The 24304-nt window shown below is 38.0% G+C and overlaps 1 protein-coding gene across 8 annotated transcripts in view; it reads left to right on the top strand.

Moving 5' to 3' along the window:
• The window catches only part of ATF2 (activating transcription factor 2), a 93690-nt gene that overhangs the window by 5896 nt on the left and 63490 nt on the right, over nt 1-24304 (top strand). For all 8 annotated transcript variants that reach the window (XR_010122841.1, XM_054476896.2, XM_054476886.2 and 5 more), the window contains one exon: nt 11930-12029. The gene's annotated coding sequence lies outside the window, so the exon portion shown is untranslated. The remainder of the gene's footprint in view (nt 1-11929; nt 12030-24304) is intronic.

Here is a 24304-nt window from a genome sequence, read left to right as displayed (position 1 = left end):
TCTTGGCTCACTGCAAGCTCCGCCTCCCAGGTTCACGCCATTCTCCTGCCTCAGCCTCCCAAGTAGCTGGGACTACAGGCACCCACCACCACGCCCACTAATTTTTTTGTATTTTTAGTAGAGACGGGGTTTCACTGTGTTAGCTAGGATGGTCTCGATCTTCTGACCTCGTGATCTGCCCACCTCAGCCTCCCAAAGTGCTGGGATTACAGGCATGAGCCACTGCACCCAGCCTGCTTTTATTTATTAAACACGTGTCAGAACAGTTTTTTTATATATCAACTTGTTTTGCCATACTAACAAATAATTGTGTTCATTATTTTTGTTTTCTTCTAGTTTGTGCATATATATTGCAGTTTTTACAGAATTATATCAAATAAGTTTTATTTTACTTTTATAGCATTGTATTTTTCCATGTTGTATAACCTTTATGATATTTGATTGTTACTTGATAGTTGAAAAATAAGTATTAAATTTGTTCTAAATGCCTGACAGGAAAATAATAGTTTTCAGTTTATGCCTGTTTTGACGTTGAATTGAACATCTCAGTGCATTTATCTTTTTCTTTTATGAATTGTTTCTATAGGATACTAATCTCAAATGAATTACTAGTCAAAGGATATAAATGTTTCTACAGTTGCCAGATTTTTGCCTCCCCAAAGACTTGAGCAAGTTTACACTGTCAGCAGAGCATGAATGCGTTAGCTTTGCCATAATTTTGTGAACTTTGGAGTTATGATTAATGAAGTGTGATTACCTAATTGGGAATTATTGCTGGGAATGAGTTGTATTATTTAGCAGTTTTAAAATTAATCAGTTGGCCATATCATACTATAGTTATTTATCTACCAGTGATCTATGTGATGTGACAAATATTGTGTATTTCATATTTTCTGACATTTTACTGTGTTTGTTTCTCTTAAAGTTTACCAAAACTTTTGACAGCCTGGTAACAATAATTCTTAGATTTCATGCAGTTTTATGTGGTTTGTACACTGAATATTTTAATGCTAGTTTAAGAGTTAATTTTTGGGCTGGGCATGGTGGCTCACGCCTATAATCCCAGCATTTTGGGAGGCCTAGGCGGGTGGATCACCTGAGGTCAGGAGTTCGAGACCAGCCTGGCCAACCTGAGAAAACACCATCTCTACTAAAAATGCAAAAATAGCTGGGTGTGATGGCGGGCGCCTGTTATCTCAGCTACTCGGGAGACTGAGGCAGGAGAATTGCTTGAAACTGGGAGGCAGAGGTTGCAGTGAGCCAAGATCACGCCAGTGCACTCTAGCCTGGGCAACAGAGCGAGACTGTATCTCAAAAAAAAAAAAAAAAAGGGTTACTTTCTGAACTATACATTTCATAGTTCTGTCTTATGAATGTGTCATTATGATTTATTAAGATTTATAATGACAAATTCATTTCCATGTAGGAAACACTTGGAATAAAGAAAGTGTATATGAGTATATGATAGCCAAATTGACTGAGTTTTGTCTGTGGCACATAGTAAGTACGTAATCAATATTTTAGGATAGTTATTAAAAGCCAGATTGTCAGGGGTCTACCACTTACTGTGTTATCTTGGGTAAATTATATAACCTCTCTGCCTCAGTTTCCTTCTCTTTAAGGAGAATAATTTAACTCATAGTCTTGCTGTGAGCATTCATGTAATATATATACAATACTTAATATAGTGTCAAGAACTTAATGAGTACTCAGTATATGTTGTGGGAATTATTATTGACGTTCATTCAGAAATAATCTAGCCTAGCCCTCCAGGCATGCTTGTGCTGTAGCTTGAAAGCAGTACAGCAACCATCTACTTGGTAGCTTTGGCAACAAAGTTGTTTTTCCCTAAGAATTTATAATTTGTGGAGGAACATACCACCTTAGAATTTTCATAAATTCCTTTGAGAGAATGTCTCATATTTTTTTGTTCCACATGTGCCCCTTCTCAGACGTTTTCTGTATCAAATTCCTGCAGTATAGCATATCCTTATTTTAAGATGATAAAATTATGATACTGTGATTTTCATAAAATCCAATTATCTTTGTATTTTTGAGACAAAGTCTTACTCTGTCATGCAGGTTGGAGTGCAGTGATGCGACTAAGTCTCACTGCAGCTTCCAGCTCTGGGGCTCGAGAGATCTTCCCACCTCAGCCTCCCAAATAGCTGGACCACACTCGCATGCCACCACACTCAGCTAGTTTTTAAATTTTTGTAGAGATGGGGTCTTGCCGTTGCCCAGGCTGGTCTCAAACTCCCAGGCCCAAGCGATCCTCCCACCTCAGTATCACAAAGTGCTGGGATTACAGGCTGCTCCCCACCCCAACTATTCTTTTCTTCTACTCCACCAATCCCATTATAAACATTCTAGGGAAACCTTTCATTTCTCCTTCCCCATAGTGGAATTGAGATTATGATTAAAATACCACAATTCTAAAGTTGTTTTGAAGTCCCTGCTAATTATACAATTATAACTACACTATCAATTTTTGGCCACAAAGTTGAGAATCAGTGAAATCTTTTATCATTTGTAAGGTAGGTTTTAATGATTGTTGATATATGGATGTTGGGTCGAGGGTTTTTTTTTGTAGTAATACACTTCACTTACTTGAATTTTGACATATTTTGAAAACGGAAGAAAGAGGTGAGCTTATCATTGTTTTAATGGGCATAGTACATAATCCATAGTCTTACTTTATTTCATTTTTAGAGACAGGGTCTCTATCACCCAGGCTGGAGTGTGGTGGTGCAGTCATAGTTCACTGCTGCCTCAAACACCTGGGCTTCAGCGATCCTCCCACCTCAGCCTCCCGAGTAGCTGGGACTACAGGCATGTGCTACTATACCCAACTAATTTTTTAATTTTTTGTAGAGGTGGAGTCTCACTATGTTACCCAGGTTGGTCTTGAATTCTTGGCCTCAAGTAATCCTCCCTTCTCAGCTTCACAAAGCACTGGGGTTACAGGCGTGAGCCACCACACCAAGCCTGTAGTGTATTTTATTTGTGCCCTCTTCATAATGAGAAATTTTTATTGATGTATTTTTAATAATGGTGATTATGAATTACTGTAATTCTTGGAGAGCTGTGAATTTCTATTTCTATTTTCTTTTTGCTTTTACAAAAAATAAGCTTCTCAGGAGAAAAAAAGCAATGAAAGGTATTTTATCACCTGCCTTGGGCAAAAATAATGCTATGGACCTTAGACCACATAATTCTGTTACCAAACCTAAAGTGATGTTATTAGCACAACTTGTGGTACCATTGTTTATATTCATAATTATTACTCTGTAAATTTTTTGTATTTATGTATTTGTTATTCTGTTGTAATTTTAAACTATAAAACTACCTTCTTTACATTGCCTAGGAATAAGCAAGACTCACTTTAAAAATGTTTAATTTAAAAATTGGACTACTGATATTTTAATTGAATATTTTTGAGATATTGAACTGATTTCACTATTCACATACTCATAATACAGTCTGGAGAAGTTTGTGATACTTTTTACGTGTACCATCAACTTTGAGAAATTTCATCAAAATTTTAGTATACTCCTGGGAATTGTGTGAAGGACATCTCTCATGTCTGCTGTGAGTGGGGGAAAAAATACTGCTGCTTTCCTTGTTAACATTGGGCTTAATATTTTTCTCTCAGCTGATGAATTTGAGTTCCCTAAATTGATGAACTAAACATTATATATCAAATAAACTTACAGATAGCATCAAAATCGTGGGTTAAAGATTAATATAAAACTTTTTTTTTTTTTGAGACAGAGTCTTGCTCTGTCGCGCAGGCTGGAGTGCAGTGGTAGGATCTCAGCTCACTGCACCCTCCACCTCCCAGGCTCAAGCAGTTCTCGTGCCTCAGCCTTTTGAGCAGCTGGGACTATAGGCGCCGCCACCACGCCCAGCTGATTTTTTTGTATTTTTGGTAGAGACAGGGTTTCTCCATGATGACCAGGCTGGTCTTGAACTCCTGACCTCAAGCAGTCTGCCTACCTTGGCCTCCCAAAGTGCTGGGATTACAGGGTTGAGCTATCATGCCCGGCCAAAACTCTTATGTCTAAAAGTCAAACTGAATATGTAGTTCAGTTTCTGGCCTTAAAAATAAAGAAGATAGTAAGATTAGATATTTATTAGGCATTAGGAAAATGTACATTTAAAGTCAAAGTAAAATGCAGTAAAATTTATGAACTTAATAAATACTATTTTAGTGTTATGCACTATTCTATGTATTTTACATGTTATTTTTATACATTTTGATAGCCCTGAAATGTATATTGTTTTTTACTGTAGAGGATCATAGTGTAATCATACAATTTAAAATTTTCCTGGCCAGGGGCAGTGGCTCACACCTATAATCCCAGCACTTTGGGAAGCTAATACAGGAGGATCATTGCCTTGATTAATGGAGGCTTTAAGGTACTCTTATTTTAAATTATCCATTTAAAATATCCACTTGGGTTCCTGTAGAGATGACCTCAGTTTCCAGTGTTCCCCCCAGACGTTTGCTTCTTGCCATAGGATCAGGAAGCTTTAAGGCACTCTTATTTTAAATTATCCGTTTAAAATATCCATTTTAAGTTATCCATTTTAAAATTATCCATGGATAATTTAAAATAAGAGTTTGAGCTCAAGGAATTCAAGACCAGCCTGGGCAACATCGTGAGACCGGTCACTCCAAAAAAAATTTAGCTGGGCGTGGCGGCATGTGTACCTGTGGTTCCGCCTACTCAGGAGGTTGAGGTGGGAGGATCACTTGAGCCCAGGAGATCAAGATTGCAGTGAGCCATGGTTGGGCCACTACACTTACAGAGCAAGACCCTGTCTCAAAAAAAAAAAAAAAAATCCTGAATTCAAAATACTTTAGTCTTGAGAGGCAAATGAAGTCCTACTAGGTCGTGGCTGCAGGTTTTCAAACTCCTTGATTTAGGTTTGTTATTATGACCACTTTGCTATTCCCAAGGTGATCTCTAGGATCATTTCAAGAATGTATGAAGATAGTCATGAATGTACTGAGTGTTCGTATCCTGCTTCAGTTCACCTTGGCTGTGCCTACATGATGACAAATGTTGGTGTTTTTTTTTTGAGACAGAGTCTCACTCTGTCACCCAGCCTGGAGTTCAGTAGCGCGATCTCGGCTCACTGCAACCTCTGCCTCCCGGGTTCAAGCAGTTCTCTGCCTCAGCCTTCTGAGTAGCTGGGATTACAGGTGCCTGCCACCACGCTTAGCTAATTTTTGTATTTTTAGTAGAGAAAGGGTTTCACCATCTTGGCCAGGCTGGTCTTAAACTCCTGATCTCGTGATCCACCCACCTTGGCCTCCCAAAGTGCTGGGATTACAGGCATGAGCCACCGTGCCCAGCCCATGATAACAGATGTTTGACAGGGAATAAAGTCATGTCTAGTGTCATTGTGCTAGCGTGCCCCTTCAGTGTTTGCCCCAAATCTTCCCTTTATTTTTTTATGTTTGTGGGAAGGGGCCACATCAGCAGCAATCATCAACCAATCAGTAGGATCTGCTTAGTGGTGAACATATTGGCTGTTTAATTGGTAAGAGTCGCTGGCCTGACCACACCACAGCATGGCCACTTGGGTTCCTGTAGAGATGGCCTCAGTTTCCAATGTTCCTCCCAGATGTTTGCTTCTTGCCCAGTCGAGAGGGGATCTCAAGACTCCTGATTGGTTGTTGTGAGCTCTCACCCTGCCTGGCTGTGTAGATAGACTGCATAGATACATGAAGTGGGAATGGGGGCCAAGGGCCTATTACTGCTGTTCGGAAATACTTGCCTCTTATAGATCCGGCCTTATTGTTTTTCTGACATCCTAGTAATAGCAGATCCTGCACAAAGTGGATATCAGAGTTAATACTGTGAGGAGACAAAATAATGAGAATAGTTTTACCAAAGACAATGAAATATCGCATGTCTGCATTTTGCCATTGATTTGAGTGCATCTTTAGAAAACTGAATTTAACGAAAACCCAGGACATTGCTGAAAATTGTATGCCCTTTAGAAACTTTGTGTGAATTTTTATACAAACGCTATTTTATGAGTTATATAAAATGTTACAAAAATAGAAAAAAAATACCCTGTGTCTATAAGGTGGTGCTACTGTTGAAGTCCTGGGGCACAAGTCCATCTTCCTGGTACCTTGCAACTCTTCTTACTGTATTTATTTTGTTTCTGACTCATACATTACCACCTACTTAACATCTTAAAACAATAAAGATTTATTGTCTCACAGTTTTTGTAGGCCAGAAGTCCAGGCGGGCCCAACTGAGTCCTCAGCTTAGGGTCTTACAAAGCCAAGATCAGTGCGTTGGCAGAGCTGCATTCCTTTTTGGAGTCTCTAGGGAAGAATCCACTTCCAAGTTAATTCAGGTGGTTGGCTGAATTCAGTAGGTCTTTCCTTTCTTTTTGTTCCTCTTTCCTTACTGGCTATGAGCCAAGGGCTGGTCTTTTCTCCCAGGAGCTGAAGTGCTTTCCATGTGGCCCCCTCCAGTAATGGCAGGTCAAATCCCTCTCATGCTTCTAACCTGTCTGACTTCTTTTTCTGATTGAATCTCTGACTTCAGATGGAGAAAGTTCTCTGCTCTTGAGGTCTCTTGATTAGATTCCTGGATAACCCAGAAATCTATTTTAGTTTTAGATCTGTAGTCCTTTTTTTTGTTTGTTTTTTTGTTTTTTGTTTTTTGTTTTTGAGACAGTCTTGCTCTGTCACCCAGGCTGGAGTGTAATGGTGCAATCTCGGCTCACTGCAACCTCTGCTTCCCAGGTTAAAGCGATTTTCCTGCCTCAGCCTCCCAAGTAGCTGGGATTACAGGCGCCCGCCACCACACCTGGCTAATTTTTGTATTTTTAGTAGAGACGGGGTTTCACCATGTTGGCCAGGCTGGTCTCGAACTCCTGACCTCAGGTGATCCTCCTGCCTCGGCCTCCCAAAGTGCTGGGATTACAGGTGTGAGCCACCACGCCCAGCAAAGATCTGTGTAGTCTTTTTACATCTGCAGTGTTCCTTTTGTGGTGGAAGGTAACCTATTAACAGGTTCCAGGGATTAGGGTATGGACATCTTTGGAGGGCCATTCTGCCTAATACACTCATATACTCCCGAAAAGAAACTTGATAAATTCTGTACCCTTGCACATTTTAAAGTTGATTCCTATGATTTTTCATCTTAGATTGAAATTGTTGAAAAAAATATAATTTCTGTTTTTTCCAGATACACCACTTTTATAAGTACCCAAATATCATAGTGATTTGATGCTGTCATTGGTTTTAAAAAAACAAACTTGAATTAATTCATTTTACAGTTGGAAATTTTCAGCGTCCCTTTTTCTTATTAAACTTTATCGACTTCTCCAACATAATTTTATTTGAATCCAATGTATTTTAATGTTTTAAAATACTTTATTAATGACTCTATCATACTTGTTTGTAGCAAATATACATTTAATTTTTCAAAATTTTTTACTGATTTCTTCATTCTTGCGGAACTCCCTCTCCGGACAATGCATTTTTGTATGGTATTTCCACAGTGGAAGAGGTAATCATTAAATGAAAATTGTTATTCTGTCATCACACTGTACAATAAAGTATATCTGAATTCCTAAACACAAGACAGAACACCAATTCTTAAAGCCATGCTTTGCCTTTAATAGAAATATTTGTAAGACAGGGAAAGCCAGAAGCTTGAGGGTTAATGGTGCCTTGATTAATGGAGGTTTTAAGGCACTCTTATTTTAAATTATCCATTTGTTTTGTTCCATGGAAGCTTCTACAACCTAGGGCAACTCATTCTAATAAGATTTGGGATGGGGATAGGTATGGATTTCTTGTGAAAAGTGGGAGAATGAGGACTCTGGGAAAGTAGGCAGATCATCTTTGGGAAAGCAAACAAAGGGAAGATGAAGATACAGAAGTTGATTTTCTTAAAACTTGTCTTGCTCAAGTATCCCTTGGAAAGCCTTAGTGTGTACCTTTAGTAATACATACCCCACTTTGTCTGTATCCCATACTGCCTCCTTGAAAGACTGTCCACCTCCTGCCTACCTCCTGTCCTCCCACAGGGACAGAAGCTAACTTCTCTCCACCACCCAGGATTGCCCTTGCATCTGTTACACACTTTTGAGTCCATGCCCAAGAGAGGATTAATTCCTTTCTCATACTAATGCCTACCTTTTGGGCCCTGTTTCTTGTCACAGTATTTGGCTCTTACCAGGAAATTTGCCATTAGCAGTGTTTGCACATTTCAGCAGAGATTCTACCCACAGGTTAGTGATATCCAAATATAGCCATTTGCTGCATAACAATATTTTGAGTCAGCAGACCACATATAAGATGTGGTAGCCATCATGATATAGTATAACACATTACTCACATTTGTAGTGATGTTGGTGTAAACAAACCTACTGTGCTACCAGTTGTATAAAAGTATAGCATTTGTCTTTCATTAAGACAAGGAAAAAATAGCACAATTACGTACAATATATAATATTTGATAAACATGTTACTGGTTTATGTATTTAAATATACTTTTTAATCATTATTTTGGAGTGTACTTTTACTTTTTTTAAAAAAAAATGTTTATTTTAAAACAGCCTCAGGCAGGTCCTTCAGGAGGTATTCCTCAAGAAGGCATTGTTATCATAGGTGATCACAGCTCCATATTTGTTATTGCCCCTGAAGACCTTCTAGTGGGACGAGATGTGGAGGTGGAAGACAGTGACACTGATGAGCCTCACCCTGTGTAGGCCTAGGCTAATGTGTGTATCTGTGTGTTAGTTCTTAACAAAATAATTTTAAAGTAAAAAATATATATATATATATATATATTTTATTTATTTTTTCTTTTTGAGATGGAGTTTCGCTCTTCTTGCCAAGGCTGGAGTGCAGTGGTGCAATCTCGGCTCACTGCAACTGCCGCCTCCCAGGTTCAAGCGATTCTCCTGCCTCAGCCTTCTGAGTAGCTGGGATTACAGATGTGTGCCACCACGCCGGCTAATTTTGTATTTTTAGTAGAGATGAGGTCCATGTTGGTCAGGCTGGTCTTGAACTCCTGACCTCAGGTGATCCGCCCGCCTCGGCTTCCCAAAGTGCTGGGATTACAGGCATGAGCCACCATGCCCGGCCTAAAAATTTTTAAGATAGAAAAAAGCTTATTAGAATAAGGATGAAAATATTTTTATATAGCTGAACAGTGTGTTTGTGGTGGTGGTTTTTTTTTTTTTTTTTTTTTTTTTTTGAGGCAGAGTCTCGTTCTGTCGCCCAGGCTGGAGTGCAATGGTGTGATCTCGACTCACTGCAACCTCTGCCTCCTGGGTTCAAGCGATTCTCCTCTGCCTCAGCCTCCCGAGTAGCTGGGACTACAGGTGTCCACCACCATGCCCGGCTAATTTTTTGTATTTTTAGTAGAGACGGGGGTTTCACCATATTGGCCAGGCTGGTCTCGAACTCCTGACCTTGTGATCCACCCTCCTAGGCCTCCTAAAGTGCTGGGATTACGGGTGTGAGGGTGTGAGCCACAGCACCCGGCCTAAAATCTTTTATACTGTATTTTTACTGTACTCTTTCTGTGTTTACATAGGCAAATACCATTTTGTTACAAATGGTAACAGTATTCAGTACAGTAACATCCTGTACAAGTTTGTAGCCTAGGAGCAATAGGCTATATCATCAAGGTTTGTGTGAGTAGAGTCTGAAGTTTGCACAATGATGTTTTGGCCTAACTTCACATTTCTTAGAATGTATCCCTGTTGTTAAGTGATGCATGATTATGTAAGAAAGATGTCTACAATAAGTCAGGTAGTGGGGGCAAAGCAGAGGCTCCTTACATCTGTGCCTTTCAAGTTACAAAAAAAGGATGTTATTTTTAATGTTGTTCAAAGTCTGGGTGATTATCTTAACATTGCGTGTGTTAAGACATAAGCTATACAGGCCAGTTACAACTGGCTATCTTATTTCCTTTTGCTTGAAATGACAATACCAGTTTGTCTTCCAGTTTTTTAGGGTATTGTATTTAATGGCAAAAACCGCAATTACTTTTGTACCTGATCTTTTCTGAGTAACTGCTGAAATAAGAACCCAAATATCTCTATACAAATAGGAAAACCTGAAGCCATACTTTAAAAATAAACATTTCTCTGAAAGAAATAATTTGCAGAAATTTATCTCTACCAAGAAGATGTGGTCCTTTACATTATCTCACAGAGCCATTTGTCCTTTGAATTGCTGCTCCATTTTTGTAGTCCCTATTTTACATTTGTATGGCTGAATATACTATTTGGGTCCTTTTTCCCTTAAGGAACAGCCTGTATATAAAACATAATTTTGTTGCCAGCTTTGAAATGAGTTTCTAATGAGTTTCTAGTTTCTGATACAACAGTGTTTTAAACATATTAAACATTTAAACATGTTTCAAGCAATCTTGGAAGTGTCAGGAAATTCAAAGGTAAGTGCAACCCTTCTTTCCCAACATTCTGCACAATAGGAAATCTCCCAATACCTATATGACCTGGTAGTGGAAGCTCAGCACTGAGACAACGTAGAGAAAAGTGTCTTTCTCTTTGAATATTGTGCCTTTTCTTAATGCGGTTGGTAACTGAGCTTTCTGCCAGGTTCTTACTCATTCTCACCTTGACCACACCATTATTTACATAATGATTCTGAGCAGTCATTTCTGAGTTTTGTAGACTGAGTATCTGAGTTTACCTTTTCAAACTACAACAATTTAGGTTGTTTCTTTGCTCTTATGTTGTCATTCTGGTCTTCGTATTTTCCCTTTCTTTTGTCACCTATAGATTAGCCTTACATATTAAAGAAGTCCTTATGAATTTTAGTCTTGGCTCCTGACAGGACCTTCTGCTTTCGAAAACTCTCTTTAGTAGATTGCCAAGCCATCTCCATGAGGTATCCGGACATCTTACATTTTAGAATGAAATAAGTGTGAGGACAGAAACAACTAATTGTCTGCCAATATTTCTTCTATTCTTTTTTCTTATTGGTAGATACTCCAATTGTTAAGCATATGGTGAAATAAAGGACATATTTCCTAGCCCCCCGATAGCTATGGTCATATGACTAAGTTCTAAATCATGAAATGTAAATAAAAGTTGCCTGTGAGATTTCTGAAAAATTTCCTTAAAGGGAGGCTATTGCTTATCTCCTTTTTCTCATCTTGCTTTCTGATCAGCAGATGTGATGGCTAGAACTTACTTGAACAGTTATTTTTAAAACCATGAAGGAGAAGCCACATGTTGAGGATGGCAGACCAACAAAATATAAGGACCCTTGGTTCCAGACGATCATGGTTCTGGGTTGCCTATGTTTTTTTGTGAAAGAAGTAAACTTCTGAATCATTTAAGCCATTGTTATTTTGAGTGTTCTGTCATTCCATTGTTATTTTGAGTTTTCTGTCATTAACAGCTGAACCTAATCCTAACTGATACACATATATTTAAAAATCAAGCTTTTTCCAAATAAGCACATAGACTGGGTCCCATGGGTTTTATTGTGCAGCAATGACATAAGAAAAACTGTTAATCTCCACTCTAAAAATTTTGATACTCAAATTCAGCACTGATATTTCACCAGTTATCTATGACTCCTCCTCTTTCATTTTTCTACTTTCACCAAGGTTTCATTGCCCTACTTCCATCCTTGAAATTGTTAATACCTCTAATAGGTGGTAATATGCCAGGAGTTATGGGAGGCTACAGGATAAACATCTTCCTGGGGCATTGACAATTTGGAGGGCGAACCTTAAGTTTTATATTGAAAAACATGGAATGGGAGGCAAAATTTACATACATTTTTGAAATATTAAGAAAACATTTTTAAAATTTCTATGGAATTGAAATACAAGAGCCTATTAATTTAGATCCCACGTGGTAATAAGTTCACTCTTTTCTGCCTCTCTTTTTCCTTAAGGATACTAGATGGAAACTTGAGAAAGGACTGCTTACTTGATAAGAGCTAAGGTATTCCTGGAAGCAGAGTAAATAAAGCTCATGGCCCACCAGCTAGAAAGGTAAGAGATTTTAAGCTTTTAACATAAAAGTATTCTTTTCATTTTGTGATTATCTTTCAAATACTACTGAATTTAGTAGATGTTCCAGACAGTTGTCTTCAGAATGCTAATGTCCTACCATATTGATAGTGTTTACTAAAAAAAGATTCTGAGATTCAGCAAATTTGGAAATGTCTTTTGGAGACAGAATGAATGTCAGCATATAAAAGCACAATGAGGACTTAGGTTGAATATTTAGTTTTGTTTAACATAGAGTTTCCTAAATTTATCTGACTAGGGACCCCTCTTCAGCAAAGGGTTCCGATATAAAGGTCTCAATTCTTCTAAGAATAATAATAGAAATTAATCTGAGGTATTTTCTGTCTTTCAAAAATATTTTGGGCAAAAAGTTTACCCACTCGAAGGCTGTACAAGCTAACGAAAATGTCAAATTTATTTGCTTTCTAATTGAATGATATCAACTAAGTTTATTACCACAGTTGTGTCTCATGCTGATCAGAAACGTTAATTGGAAGTTATACAGTCCCTCATACATACCTTTATTGAATAGTATGTGCCAGCCACAGAATGGTGATATTAGAGTATAAAGTAAAAATTTTTTTTTTTTTAATCTCAAGCCATTTACAGTTTGGGGATGTAGCTTCTAAATATGGAAGGAAAATACCAATTTAATAAATGTAGTCTGGCGTACAAAATCTTTCAAAACATAGTGATAGACTTTGTTAGATATATCAAAATACACAAGCAGACTGGCTTTTTTGTCACACCTGGATCTGGAGGTTCACATCAAAAGAGGAACTATTCATAAAAGTATAGTTATTCTAATTTTGACAAAAATTCGGAAAATAATTTAAATCTGTCAATACATTTATATATTTGAAAAGCAAAAAATTTTAAAGCAAGTGTAAAGGAGAATGGGTGATAACACTTGATAATTTTTTCTTACTCTCTGATACCTGCATTAAATAATTTTAAGCTGCTTGACTAACTTAAATGATCAAGTTTACTAGAAGCAGTCATCATAAAATACGAGCTCCATGAGGTCAGGAACTGTGTCTGTGTCATCGTACACTGAAGTCTAGCACATTCCTACCCTATTGCATGTGCTCAATAATGTTTATTGACTGAATGATGGGGTAAATGAGAGATCCAAATTTGAGGGTAGGGGAGTAGTAGATGGAAGAAGCTCGGAAGTTAGTGGTGTTGACTAAGAAAGGGATGGATGAATGGGAAATGGATGATGTAAGGGAGGAAATTGATTAAAAGCCTACATAGCTAGAGCCAGAGATTAAGGGGAAGCCTAAGACTGGTTAGGAGGTAGTGGTCAGTCCATTCAAGGGCCTAGAAACAATGTTAAGCATTTGAGACTATCCTGTGAGCTATTTTTTTTTTTTCATAACTGATCCTTGACTCTCATTTTGATAGTACTGCTTTAGTTCAGACCATTATTCTCCCTTGAACTTAGCAGTAGCTTGTGCCAGTTTTCTTTCTGGTTTTTTGTTGTTGTTGTTGTTGTTGTTTAGATTTACCTCTTATTTTTGTTATTTTTTGCCGGTTTTCTTATGCATAGTGTGCTGCCCTCTTTAATCCATCTTCTACACTTTTATTAGTGATCTTGCAAAAATCCTCCTCTTGATTTAGTTCACCTACTTAAAATGTTTCACTTTCTTACAACAGAGTTAGACAAACTTTTTCTTTAATGGGGGAGTGAGAGACTGGGAGACTGATCATACATATTTTAGGCCTTGTGGGAACCACATGTGATCTCTGTTGCATAGTCTTCTTTGTGTCCCCACCCCCACCTTTAACAATTTTAAAGTGTGAAAAACTCAGCACTTTGACCCAGGGCCATAGCTTATATAACCTTGGGACAGTGGGAAGGGAAGGAAGGATGGTGGAAGGGCAGGTAATGGTGGAATCCAAACATTTTACCATGTTATTAAAGGCCTTTCAAGATTTGGATATCTCTCTGGTCTTACTCTCTTAATCTTCTATCCTGTTGATGAGAAGAGTGAAACTCTATAAAATATTTGAAGAGATTTATTTGGAGCCAAATATGAGTGGCCAGTGGCTACTGACACAGCCTAGGAGACCCTGAGAACATGTGCCCAAGATGGTTGGGCTACAGCTTGGTTTTATACATTTTAGGGAGACATAAGACATCAATCAATACATTTAAAATGTGCATTGATTGGGTCCAGAAAGGTGGGACAACTGGAAGTTTGGGGGGTGGGGTGCTGTGCTCCAGTTCATAGGATTCAAAGATTTTCTGATTGGCAGTTGGTTGAAAGAGTTCTATCTAAAGACCTGGAATCAATAGAAAGGAATGTCTGGGTTAAGATAAGAGGTTGTAGAGAATAAGGTTTTATCATGCAAGAGAATAGATTGTAAATGTTTCTTATCAGACTTAAAGAGTCTGTTCTATCAATCTTAAGGTCTCTGTGTTGATATTAATGTTGGTCAGCTGTGCCTGAATTTCAAAGGGAGGAGGGTGTAAATGAGGCATGTGGGACCTCCACTTCCCATCATGGCCTTAACTAGTTTTTCGGGTTAACTTTGGAATGCCCTGGGCCAAGGGAAGGGTCTGTTGGTTGGGGGACTTAGAATTTTATTTTTGGTTTACAGTCCCACACTTCAGCTATCAGAGGTTCTCAGAGCCTCCTCAGTGGACTGTGCTTTATTGTGCCTCAACATGCTGTCTCCTCTTTATGAAATATCCCAGAATGGCTGATGCCTCTTGCTTTGAGAAAACTCAACTCAGGCATTACTTCGTTTAGTAGCATTTCAGGGCCCTCTCCAGGATTGGCTAAGTATTTAGGGAATAGAAAATCAGATAAATTCAAGTAAAAAGAGGGGGTGGGACTCATACTAATGGTACTGGAGACTCTCAGATCCAATCACAAAACATAGTTGGGCATCACAGAAACTATTTTCCTTCATGATTTCTCACCTGTGTTTTTCTGTGCCTACTCCATTCTGGCTTTTATTAGTTTTTTCTTAATCAGTAAAAACATGACAGAAAATGTCTGCCGGTCCTAAAATATGATTTTGAATCTCTGATGCTCACTTCTGTGTGACTGATTTTTTCTTTCTACAGATTTCCTGAAGAGGTAGTCTGATTGGCTTAACTTGGTCAGTATCTCCCCTAGTTTACCTGAGGCAGGTATGTCAGGATCATGGATATATAGGATTGCCCTTTTCTGCACTGTTGGCAGATGAAGCTCTTTGAGAGGGGAATATGAATGCTTTGGATTTATGTTCCCATAGCATGTCTTTATTATTATATGTATCACTGAATTACTATTTTCACTTTTTCTGTTCCTTACTAGTCTGATTTTAAGGGCAGGGACTATGTCTTATTCTTTTTAAAAAAAAGTTTATGTATTTTCATAAAAACCATGGTAACATCAAGCAACTTTTATTCTTAATATGGTATTAGATACAAAATAGGCAGTGAAATGTTTTCCAAATAAATTTTATAAAGTAAATGATTTGTATTGGAAATGCTCAGAGTGCTATGTGTTATCTATAACATTTAGTATTACCTGTATTTTAGAAACTTGTTTGTATTTTAGAAACTTGAGTACGTGCTTAGAAGGTTAAGAGTTTGCAACATTTATAGTTCTATAACCAAGTAAATAGAAGATCAAATTGATATTTTAGAATCCGGATATTTCTAACGTTAGTCACCAGAAATGTGTTTGCTCCCTCCCATTTTTGTAGACTGATTTAACAGCACTATTTTCTATGAAGTGAATTGCTTTCCTCATTTGTTTTTGATAGGGATGTAGGAAAATAAAATATTTTATTGTGTGAATCACTTCAGTGATAGAATTAAAAATGACATGAGAATATTGATACTACAGCCTAAGGCATCTTCCTTTTCCTCAACAGACTTAACCTACATGTCATATTTTAAAAAGGGAACAAGGAGCTAACAGAATAAATGATTATATAATATCACCCTTTGAGTCTTCAGATTTGTAAATTATTCTACTTTGGTATAATTTTATTTGCTCTTAACCTTGCAATGCAGAACGTAGTTTTTCTATTCTTTGATATATATCATAGCATGAAAATTATAAACAAAAAACAAGCAGAGTTCTTAGAGAATAAATATATCTTGTAGTGTTTTTTTCATGACTACTGCTACAAACTACATCTATGCTAATTATATAATGGTTATACAGTACTCCCCCCTTATCTGTGGAGGATAAGTTTCAAGAGCCCCAGTGGATGCCTGAGACTGTAGATAGTACTGAGCCCTATACATGCTATTTTTTTTCCTATGTAGTAATGAGCAGGTAGCATATATAGCCTGGATGTGCTTGACAAAGCGACAATTCACATCTCAGGTGGGATGGAGCAAGAAGATGCAATTTCATCACTCTATTTAAAACAGTACACAGTTTAAAACCTATGAATTGTTTGTTTCTGGAGTTTTCTATTTAATATTTTTGGACAGCTGTTGACTGTGGGTAACTGAAACCATAGAAAGTGAAGCTGCAGATAAGTGGAGGACTGCTGTATAATGAATTATTACAGTGCATATTATTTACATACAACTTAAACTCCTTCTATAAGTTTTTCCTTTATTTTTTACTTCAAAACTCTTTAAGGGTTCTACAGTAAGACGTTCTGTTACAAAATCACAATATGTCCATGAAAGTCAGGAAGTTAACATTGATATATTGCTACTATCTAATCTGCAGGTCACATTTAAGTTTTTCCAGTTGTTCTGATAATGTACTTTATAGAAAAAGGATTCCGTCTAGAATCTCAGGTTGCAATTAATTTGTTATGTCGCATTGGTCTTTTAAAATCGGAAACAGTTCCTTAATGTTTCCTTGACGGTAATGATTTTGGTGCTTTTGGAGATTATTATGCCAGTGAATTTATAGAGTTTACCTCAATTTGGGGTTATATAATACTCTTCATTATTAGATACAGGTTCTATATCTTTGGCATGACTGTTATAGAAGTGATGCTGTTACATTCTTATTACATTCTATCAGTGGCACATGATTTTATCTTCCTTATTTCTAGTGGGGTTAAGTCACATCACTTGATTAAGGTGATGTTTGCCAGGCTTTTGTGCTGTAAATTACTTTTGCCCTTAGTAATTAAGCTGTATAGGGAGATATAATACTTTGAGATGATATAAATATCCTGTTTCTTATCAAATATTCAGTTTATTCCTTTATGTCAGTATGGGTTCATAGAACCCTCTTTATTCACAATATGATCCATTACTATCATTATTTATTTTGATCGTCATATTATCCCAGATTTAAGTCCTTTCTTACTTTCTGGCCAAATCTGGCAGCAGTACAGGATGGGTCTTGAATATCTTGTGCCAGAAAGTAAGGAAGGACTTCTTTATTTCCACTACAAGACCCATGCTGTACTGCTGAATTAGAATCAGCCAGTTCTTCAAGGAGCTGAGGTCCCTTTTGGTGGAGAATGGTATTTACACACTGTATTAGGCCATTCTTGCATTGCTATAAAGAAATACCTGAGACTGGGTAATTTATAAAGAAAAGAGTTTTAATTGGCTTCTGGTTCCACAGGCTATACAAGCATGGCACTGGCATCTGCTCAGCTTCTCGGGAAGCCTCAGGGAGCATTTACTCATGGCGGAAGGCAAAGCAGGAGCAGGCACATAACATGGTGAGAGCAGGAGCAGGAAGAGAGTTGCAGGGGGCACACAATTTTAAAAAATCAGATCTCCTGAGTATTCATTCACTATTGAGAGGACAGCACTGAGCCATGAGGGATCTGCCCCAACACCTCTCACCAGGCCCTACCTCCAACATTGAAGATTACAATTCAACATGAGATGTGGCGGGGACATACATTCAACCTATATCACACACCAGAGTCTGGATGCTAAGTGTGCTTATTGGGGTTTCAGTGTTCCCAGGCCCTCTCAGTGGACACAGCTAGGGACATACATGACCACATATGCATGCATATACACATTAACATCTATATTTCTGTATCTTTATGTTGAGAGCCATAAGTTACCACCAGTATCTTCAAATGTCATCTAATACCACGGTTCATTCTATATTTATAATTCCCTTCAACTGTAGTATGAATTCACTCTTACCTAGCACATCCTTGATATATTTACTTATTTGATCAATATCCACGTATTTACATAATGAATTGCCTGGTGCCATCAGGCACTCTCCTTTCCTCTCCATCAAGTGGGTGTCTTCCTGTTTGGGTCCTGACACCCTATGCTGGACTAGTGCCACTCCTATCCTTTACTTCATGTGGATGCCGCCTTAGCCCACTTGGGCATTGACAGCTCACACTCACATCAGGCTGCCTTCCCTTCTTTTCTTATCCTTCTGAGACTCCAACATTAAATGCAGGGCTGACCACCTCCTTCCCAGCCCAATGCTCAACTCATCTATCCCCCAGTGAACATCTTTCTCACTCTGCTTAGACTCAGACACTGCAGTGGGCTGCCCTCAGGTAGCCTGTCTGAGCTACCTCTTGTGCAGACACTCTGTATTTGTTTTCTCTGGTGGCTTAACTTTTATGTGAATTTTAAGTTGGAAGATGCGTTTTGCCAGTTAATTTCTCCCATTTTCTTCTATTCATCTTTTCTTAAAATGTTTTTCTTTATTATTCTCTTATTGGCATTTTATAATACATGATTCCATTTGATAATGAGCCTGTCTAATAACTCTAGAAATTCTAAAAGTCTCTCTGTACTATTAAAAGTGGTTTACATAAAATTTCTGTATAGTTGTTAGTTGTAAAATAGCAGGAGAAATATTTTTGTCCCATTTTTGACCTTGAATAAGTCATTTTACCCTTTCAGACCTCAGTCTCCTCATTTGCAAAATGAATAGTTAGGACTATATTAGGAACCTAACGACGAGGTGCCCGATCAGAAATCCATGTCATAAGAAAAAGCCTATATTCTATATTCAAGTGAGAGAATTTTAACTAACATTTTGTTTTTAAAAATGGGCAAAGAGTCAGGTGCAGTGCCTCATGCCTGTAATCCTAGCACTTTGAGAGGCTGAGGCAGGAGGATGACTTGAGCCTAGGAGTTCGAGATCAGCCTGGGAAACATAGGGAGATCCTGTCTCTACAAAAAATGTAAAAATTAGCTGGAGATGGTGGTATACACCTGTGGTTCCAGCTATTTGCGAGGCTGAAGTGGGAGGATTGCTCGAGCCTGAGCAGGTGGAGCCTGCAGTGAACCATGATCATGCCACTGCACTCCAGCCTGGGTGACAGAGCAAGACCTCATCTTGAAAAAAAGGCAGGGGCTGGGCAGAGGAGGCATTTTACATAGAACCACAAATGACCATTATATATATGAAAAAGTTCAACCTCATTAGTGTGTCAAGATATGCAACTTAAAAATTAGTTTTTTTTACCAATATGACAAAAATGTTAAAAAATGATATCCACTGTTGGTGTTGGTATTGAGAAATGAGGTCTTTCTCTGCTGGTAAAGTAGAAATCAATACTGTATATTTGGAGGGCAGTTTAGCAATATAAATTGAAAGCCTTAAAATATGCCTTTACTTTGATATAGCAGTTTCACTTCTAGAAGTTCATCCTGTGGAAATTATTACAGATATTGCACAAAGATTTGTCCCAAAGATATTCATTAATGATAAAAGCCCATTAATAATTATATGATGGAGTACTATATAGCTGTTAAAAATGACATCTATTTAATGACATTACTATTTAATTGTATGGCAGAATTTAGATAATTGCATTTTAGAGGAAATTATAATACTATTTATATATTTTTTCCTCTTTTTTTCTTTGTCATAGAGTCATGTTTTTATAATTTATAAAGTTCTGTATCACCGTGCATTGACAAGACTAGACTATGTACTCTGGAATGTTAACAGTAGTTATCTCTGAATGGTAGTATTCAAGGTAACTTTTATTTTCTTTTTGCTCTTCTGTATTATTCTTGGAGCAGATTTAAAGTTCCTTATAATGCCTTAGTTCATTAGGTGTAGTTTAGTTTACATTATTAGGATATAACAAGTGATCTCCTTCTGAACGCCAGTGAAAACTTCAGCTTTTAGCCAGGCATGGTAGCATTGCCTGTAATCCCAGCTACTTACTTAGGAAGCTGAGGCGGGAAGATGACTTGAGCCCAGGATTTCAAGGTGCAGTGAGCTATGATCATGCCACTGCACTCCAGCCTGTGTGACAGAGCAAAACTCTGTCTCTTAAAACACGCACACACACACACACACACACACACACACACTCACTCACTCTCTCTCTCTCTCTCGCTTGCTCGCTCGCTGTCGCTCTGTTTCTCTCTCTCTGCAGATTTAGGGTTTTTTAGAATTAAGTAAGATTGATCACACACACACACGTACACACACACACACACACACTCTCTCTCTCTCTCTTTCTGCAGCTTTAGGGTTTTTTAGAATTATGTAAGATTGATCATTTATACAGGATACCTAATAGCAGAAATTGCTATGTGTTGTCACAAACAAAATTGAAAGTAGAATTTAAGCAAGTACGGAGTTCTAAAATAACATGCTTTATAGCAATAAAATAGAGAAAATATGAGGAACATATTCATGTTTGTATGTGGAACTATCTTACAAAACTGGAAAGAGGGCCAGGCATAATGGCTCAGGCCTGTAATTCCAGCACTTTGGGAAGCCAAGGCGTGGATCACCTGAGTTCAGGAGTTCAAGACCAGCCTGGCCAACATGGTGAAACCCCATCTCTACTAAAAATACAAAAATTAGCCGGGCGTGGTGCTGCGTGCCTGTAATCCCGGCTACTCTGGAGGCTTGAACCTGGCAGGCGGAGGTTGCAGTGAGCCGAGACGCAACATTGCACTCCAGACTGGGCGACAAGAGCGAGAGTCTGTCTCAAAAACAAAAAAACAAAAAAACAAAAAACTGGAAAGAGGAAGCCTTCACTTTTGTACTGATCTAAGTTCTGCAGCAGAGAACATCAAGCAAGTGTTCTCAGTTCATAGGATCCTCTTATGCCTATATTAAAATAACTGCCTATTACCTCAATATATTTTGTAGGTTTTTTTCTTTTCTTTTTTAGAATTTTCAGGGATTTGCTCTTCCCTATTTTTCTGTTCCATCTCTTCCTCTAATCTTCGGAGCAATTGTTAGTGCTCTTTACCCCAGAGCTGTTTTTGGTCATATTTCTCATTTGAAGTTTGAGACAACAGTTTGTATGGAGGAATATTTATTTTTTTCTGAAGTAACACATGTAGATAGCATACATGTTAAGATTTTTGTAAATTCACATTTGAAAAATATATTTATAGGGACCAGGCACGGTGGCTCACCTGTAATCCCAGCACTTTGGGAGGCCAAGGCGGGCGGATCACGAGGTCAGGAGATGGAGACCTTCCTGGCTAACATGGTGAAACCCTGTCTCTACTAAAAATACAAAAAAAGTAGCTGGGCATGGTGGCGGGCTCCTGTAGTCCCAGCTAGTTGGGAGGCTGAGGCAGGAGAATGGCGTGAACCTGGAAGATGGAGCTTACAGTGAGCTGAGATTGTGCCGCTGCATTCCAGCCTGGGCGACAGAGCGAGACTCCGTCTCAGAAAGGAAAAAAAAGAAAAGAAAAATATGTTTATAGTTTTATATTGATTCTACCAGAACCACATACCTAGGTGAAATTTTTAAGTGTTGAAAATAAAGCTTCATGTTGTATTTAATTTGGATAAAGTACCGGGGGAACTTTGTTAAGCCCCTGCACAGTAGGAGACGGAGAGAAAGTTGCCATTTCAAACCTGGAAATTATGCTGAGTTTTTATAGGATGTGAAATGAAGAATCCAGCCCATGGTGGGATAGGAGGAGGGAAAAAAACTAGGGTGAGTTTCACTGACTTAAGTAATTAACAGATACCATTTATGAATGGTCAAATGGTCATTAGCCCTGGTCTTTGACTTCATGCAGCTATGGCAGGAAGGTTATTTCACAAACCTTGAAGTTCATATTTTAAGGATATTTGTGTGTGTGTGTATATACACATATATACACACACACACATATATATATACATATATATATATATTTTTTTTCTTGAGATAGGATCTTGCTCTGTCCCCCAGGCTGGAGTGTATTGGCAAGAGCATAGTTCACTGCAGTCTCAAAATCCTGGGCTCAAGGGATTCTCCTGCCTCAGCCTCCTGAGCAGCTAGGACTACACGCACATACCACCATGCCTGGCTAATTTTTAAGTTGCTTTTTTGTTGTTTTTTTTTTTTGCATAGAGACAGAACCTTATGTTCCCCAGGGTGGTCTTGAACTCCTGGCCTCTGATCCTTCTGCCTCGGCACCCCAAAGTGCTATCATTACAGGTGTGAGCCATTGCACCTTGGGCAGGATTTATATATTTTTCAAACAGTTCAAGATATCCTTTTAAAAACAGCTTTTTGAGGTATAATTGACTTATAATAAATTATACATATTCAAAGTATACAGCTTGATACGTTTTGACTTATATGTATACACCCATAAAACCATCACCACAATCAAGATGAGAAATTTGTCACCCTCAAAAGTTTTCTCATGCCCCTTTGTAATCCTTCCCTCCCACTCCTTCTACTTCTGTCCCTCAGCAACCAGTGATCTGCTTTCTGTCGCTGTGGTTTTCATTTTCTAGAATTTTATATAAATGGAATCATACAATATGATTTCTTTGACTGTCTGCTTTCACTTGGCATAATTATTTTGAGATTCATCCATTGTTGTAGTATCAGTAGTTTTCACGAAAATCTCTTTATTCGCTTAAGAATGCCATTGTCACTTTGAACCAAGTTATTAGTAAAAGAAGAGCAAATCCAAGATGCAGTCTGATTTGGCATTTTCGCCTAGCTGATTTTTTTTTTTTAAACCCACAAGGCATTTTAAACATTTTGGAATGAGGACACTTTTTCTTATGTGTATCTGTGCAGTGACTGCTTCATAGTTACCTCTATGAAATTAAAGATTATTTGTTACTTAAATTTATTCCTGATTTCCTGATGTATTTTGTTATTTTTTTCTCAAAGAGGGAGTTACATTATTTTGCTTTTTACACACATTGTTATGGCACTTTAATTTTAGCTTAACTTTTTGGGCATTTTGCTTTAACCTTCATTTTACTTTATGTTCATGACTGAGTATATTTCAGCAATTTACTTAAGATGCCTTCACCAGTATTGAAGAATTGGAATGGAAGTATTTACAATTTGCTGAGAAGTGGGAAAGTCATGTTTTAGATTTTTCATAATATTTGAACTTTAGGTTACCCAGGGGTGGTGGTATTTAATGTAATCTATTTCTTTCTTTCTTTTTTTTTTTTTTTTTTTTTTTTTTTTGAGATGGAGTGTCATTCTGTTGCAGCGCAGTGGCACGATCTTGGCTCACTGCGACCTCCGCCTCCTGGGTTTAAGCAATTCTCCTGCCTCAGCCTCCCAAGTAGCTGGGATTACAGGCATGAACCACCACACCCAACTAATTTTTGTATTGTTAGTAGAGACGGGGTTTCACCATGTTGGCCATGGCTGGTCTTGAACTCCTGACCTCAGGTGATTCGCCCGCCTCGGCCTCCCAAAGTGCTGGCATTACAGGCATGAGCCACCGTGCCTGGCCATCTATTTCTTTAAAACCTTGGAGCATAGAGGTTGGTAGCCTCTCCAAGATGCAGAGTTATTATTTCCATGTGAAGTAAATATGGACTTAAACATTTTACAAATTACAGTTTTTTTAATTTTTAAAAATGTATCCAACTGATATAATTTCTTTTAACAATTTAACAATCACTCTATGCCTGCTGTTAGCAAGTAAGATACTGTGCAGATACAACGATGAATAGAGACAGCCTTATCATTTTAATAACAGTAGAAATAATAGAACTGCAGCTGCCATTTTATCCAGTACTCATGTGCCGAGCATTGTGCTATATACTTTACATATACTATTTTAAAATGCTTACAACAACTGTGAGGTAGGTGATACTACCGTTGTATTATAGTTGGTGAAACTGAAGTGCAAAGTTGTTTAGAACCTTGCACAATATTGTATAACTTACGAGTGACAAAACCAGGTTTTGGAGCTAATTCTGACTCAAAAGCTCATATTCCTTTGGCTATGTTATGTTTCTTCAAGAAGTAGTAGGCAGTAGAATGGGGTGGGAGAAGCACACAGATTATATAATAGATGACATTACAGAACATAATGTGGATGCTGTAAGCAAAGCATAAACAACATAGCTTGTGGAAGAAATTTTCAATCTGGA

The sequence above is a fragment of the Pongo pygmaeus genome, chromosome 11, assembly GCF_028885625.2.
Source record: "Pongo pygmaeus isolate AG05252 chromosome 11, NHGRI_mPonPyg2-v2.0_pri, whole genome shotgun sequence".
In the NCBI taxonomy this organism is placed as follows: domain Eukaryota; kingdom Metazoa; phylum Chordata; class Mammalia; order Primates; family Hominidae; genus Pongo; species Pongo pygmaeus.
The sequence above is the reverse complement of the archived record's forward strand: the minus strand, read 5'-3'. Positions and strand labels throughout refer to the sequence as shown.